Consider the following 4,897-nt stretch of genomic DNA (forward strand, 5'->3'; position numbering starts at 1 on the left):
TTATCTGCATATATTTGACACTTGTGGCATTTCTTCATAAACTTGCAATAGTCAGATTCCATTGTCAGCCAATAGTAACCTGCTATCAACATCTTTTTTGCCATTGCATATCCATTGGAATGACTACCAAAGGAACCTTCATGTACTTCAGTCATCAACAAGTCTGCTTCGTGTCTATCCACGCATCTTAGCAGAACCATGTCGAAGTTTCTCTTGTATAGTACATCACCATTCAAGTAGAAATTTCCGGCTAATCTTCTCAAGATCTTCTTATCTTTCAAAGATGCCCCAGACGGGTAAATCTGACTTTGAAGGAAACACTTGATGTGATAATACCACGGTTTCTCGTATTTGACCTCTTCAACAGCAAACACATGAGCTGGTCTATCAAGATGCATCACAGTCAAATTGGGAAATTCATTCTAATACTTCACTATAATCATTGACCCCAATGTTGCAAGAGCATCTGCCATCCGGTTCTAATCTCGAGGGATATGATGAAACTCAACCTTTGTAAAGAAAGTTGAAATCCTCCTCGCATAATCTCTATACGATATTAAACCGGGTTGATTAATCTCCCATTCACCTTTGATCTGATTTACAACCAAAGCGGAATCTCCGAAGACATCTAAATACTTGATTCTGAGATCAATGGCCTCTTCGAGCCCCATAATGCAGGCGTCATATTCTGCCATATTGTTTGTACACTTGAAACTCAATCTAGCTGTAAATGGTAGATGCGTGCCTTGAGGAGTAATGATCACTTCCCCAATGCCATTTCCATATTGATTAACAACTCCATCAAATACCATGCCCCAACGGGAACCAGGTTTTGGCCCTTCTTCAAGCAATGGTTCATCACAATCTTTCATTTTCAAGTACAAGATCTCTTCATCAGGAAAATCATACTGCACTGACTGGTAATCTTCAATTGGTTGGTGTAGCGGGGTTTTCGTTACCTTTAGGTTTATTGACTAAACCAAAAGTCAACATACAATTCGAGTCGCCACCGCACTTTTATTTGTCCAAAGAAAAGGCTAAAAAGCGAACAAAAGCCAAAGTAAGAAGTTTTTCAAATCAAAAACTAATAAAAATGTCAGAGATCTAGGTAAGGGGGTTGGTTATGAAATGGGAAGATTTTACGCACCCAAAACATCCTTAGTACTCTAAGGGAACCCTTTTTGCAAATATGTGTTGTAGGTTGGTATTTATGAAAATATTTGTGCAAAATATTGGGGGGAATAGAAAAGAATAGATTATATTTACAAATTTTGTTATTTGAATGGATGAACCCATTGCCTACGTACCATCACAAAGGAGGATCAAAACCTCATAGTTCGGGGTAAAAATCTCAAAGATTGGTGAATTGATTTGACCAAAAGCCTTAAGGTCTTTTGTTATCAAAGGGAGAAAACTCAACCTAAACCAACAATCCACCATGTGAGGAAGGCTTCAACATACTAGTAAGGGGTTAACCCTATAATAAGCATGGAAGACTTATAATCCAATCACTAAGGATGAGGTGAGATTTACATCAACCACTATGATAACTCAAATCTATGGCTAATGTTTATGAAAAGTTTTTAACAAAGTGGCCATTGGAACCACAAAACAACTTGAAGTGAGTTATATTTACAAGTTAGATTTATTTACAAAATGAAGTCAAAGTTGGATTAAGATTTATTCACAATGAGTATTTAGGAAAATAGTTTTGAAAAGTCAAAGGCTTAAGGCCTAGGTTTCTAATTTGAAACATAGTCAAAGTTTTGAAGAAAAAGATTTTTTGGATTGGTTAGAGTAGGGAGAAGAAGAGAAGGGCTAGTCCTAAAGCATGCAAAGATGAGAGGGGAAAGATAAACCCTTGGAGTTCCTTTTCTTGGAATCATAGAGATGATTCAAGATGCTCATTTCCTTTGGACTTAGCACACAAACAAGCAATCAAACAATTTGAATTCAAGCTCCTAGGATCTCCATTTGGCTTGTCTCTTAACTTGGCTACTCATGACAATGGTCCTCTTTTCAACCTCAAGATGGGATCCCTATCACACAAGAGCAAACATAAAAAAAGTTCACAACACAATAAGGGGAATGGACAAAGAATAAGTTTGGATGAGAAGTCCTTTGAGGTCAACTTTGAAATTTAGCATTCTAAAGGCATGAGGCCTAGTTGCTCTTCAACAATTTTGCATTCTAAAGGCATGAGGCCTAGTTTCTCTTGAACCCCTTTAAGCATAGGTAAGTCCTAATTCTAAATCCTTTCTCCTTTTGCATTTGGTCCACACAAAACAAACACAAAGCAAACACAAGATAACAACATATTTATACACAATAAAGGGCTCAAATGAGCAAAAGGAAAATGACATAAACATAAAATATGTGCTCAAGTGAGCAAAGTGAAAATCAATATGAATAATGAGCAAGAAATAAATGACATTAAAAGTAAATGGCAAGAAATTAAATGCTCAAATTAAAGTTAGTAGTTAGTAAAGTTATGTTAGCTTATCATAAGACAATGTAGCGCATTGTTAAGCAATCCTAAGTGGACTAATGTAGTAGTCACACCTATCTGAGGACAGTCAATAAAAATATAGGCAAATAACACAAGTTAGAGGTCATGACTAGTAAGCCAAGCTCCATAAACTTGTCATGCTAAACAAAAGGGGAAGGGCCTTGTATTGACTTTAGGTTATTTGCTTGACCAAGAAGCAACATATCTTGGACACAAAACAACTCACTTGATCATGGATCAAGTTGAGTTTGGTTTGGATCAAAGAAGGTTAAACCTCTCATTTGTCAAGACCAACCATAAAACTTTAACTCATTGGTCAATGATGGAAAGTAAGGGATGAAGATGAAAGGGAGGGAAAAAGAAGACAACCACCAAATCCAATTGATCAAATGTGAATCAAATCATCATCAATCAACACCAAACAGAAAAGAAATGAAGATAACAAGTCAGCAAGTCAACAATATTTTTTTGGTATTTTTTGAATTAAAATAAAATGCAAATAAAAAGTAAACAAATAAGGTCAAACCTCAAATTCAATTCAAATCAACTTCAACAAGTCCAACTAAATTCTCATAGGTCCAACATGGTCAAACAAGCTTTGACTAATTTTCTCACCAATTTTTGAAATCAGAAAGTAATTAAAAACAACTAAAAATAATTAAAAATAGCACAATATGAATTAAAATCTCAAATAAATCTCAAATCAAATAAGAAATTGATGAGACTACTTTTCATTGACTTATCATGATCCATAGGTGCTATGAAAATATTTTTGGATTTTTCAAAAATCGGAAAGTATTTTAAAATGAATTAAAACTAATAAAAATCAAATAATCTATAAAAAATATCAAATGAAGTCACAAAAATAATTAAAAATCAAAATATGAAACTAGATTTTTCAAGAAAAATATTGGAATTGGTCTCATATTTTTATGACTTCAAATGAATTTTTTATGAATTTTTGAAAATCAAATGAATTAACTGAAAATAAAATGAAAATAGAATAAATGAAAAAATCAGCACCACAGGATGAAGCTCATTAATTGACGTGGCATGGATAGATGATCCAGATCATGAGGAACACGGTATGTACAAGTCAAACGCGCCACAATATGAATTAAAATAAGTAAACACAATGGAGGATCAAGATTAAAACGTGGTGTCCAGATCCAATGGCCAGGAGACAAGACACGTAGTGGTGGTGGTGGAAACCACCATCTTCTTCGGCGAGTCAACAGAATCCGGCCACCAGTTGCAGAGAAAAAAAGTTTAATGAAAATGGAAAACAAGGACATGGAAATGAAGCTCGTGCGATGGAGATCATCACTGTATCCATGGATCTTCCTCACTCTTCCTATATTGAGAGAAATGTGAAGGAGAAGATCATGGTGTTCAAACTGAAAGTTCATGAAATGGAAAATTGGAAGCATCACAAGCTTGCCTCAAGTGTGAGGACTTCAGAAAACCACACAAACCCAAGAATGCTACATTGAAATGAGAGTTCTAGATCCAAAAAGTTTGAATGTATACCTCTGAATTGAAGCACCTTTGGCCACGAAACCTCCAAGTTCTTTGCTCCTCTTTGATCTATGGGTGTAGTGGAAGTGAAAGGCTAAGGAATTAGGCTTTGGAGATCAGCTAATGATGCTGAATTTCAAGCTCGAAAGTGAGAAAAATTTCTCAAAAATTCCTTTGGTATGGCTATGGTTTCAATGTTGCAGCAATTCAGATCTCCAAAAGGTTGATGAATGAAGCTCAAGGCGCCTCTATTTATAACTGAATGTGGCTGAATCCCACGCTTCTTTCATGTGCATGGCAAATTGGAAATGGAAGCATGGGCCTATACAGGCGTGTGGAAGGCCCAATGATGGATGCAAAAGCTTTATGAGTTCACCTGGAAAGGATTTGGACGTGCATTTTGGAGGGAACTAGCTTGCACATTAAGTTTCATCATGAAATACCAAAATGCACATAAATGGAAAGGTCTTCGAAACTCACTAAAGGTAAGTCCAAAAGAGAATTGTGAGTAATGGTTGGAAATCCCTTGAAATAAGGAACAAAAGTTATGTTGAGCAAAACTTCATTTGGCATGTGCAAATTGATGAAAACTGGCTGTGAAAACCCAAGTACAAAACATATTCAAAGTACTTTGAAAATTTTCCCCAAAAGCAAGCTTAATCAAACCCCTCTGTTTTCATGATGCAAGCTTCAAATGGAAAAACCTACAACATAAAAGTTGAATATATTTTCAAGATAATCAATTTAGACTCAAATTTTGTATCATTTGGATTTTTTATGACAAAGTTTTGGGCATTTGAAGTTGGGTACTTTTTCAAATTCAATGAATTAGGTCTAATATGACCTATAATGTTTTGTATTATAACATGT

The sequence above is a fragment of the Lathyrus oleraceus genome, chromosome 3 (genome assembly GCF_024323335.1).
Source record: "Lathyrus oleraceus cultivar Zhongwan6 chromosome 3, CAAS_Psat_ZW6_1.0, whole genome shotgun sequence".
Lineage (NCBI taxonomy): Eukaryota > Viridiplantae > Streptophyta > Magnoliopsida > Fabales > Fabaceae > Lathyrus > Lathyrus oleraceus.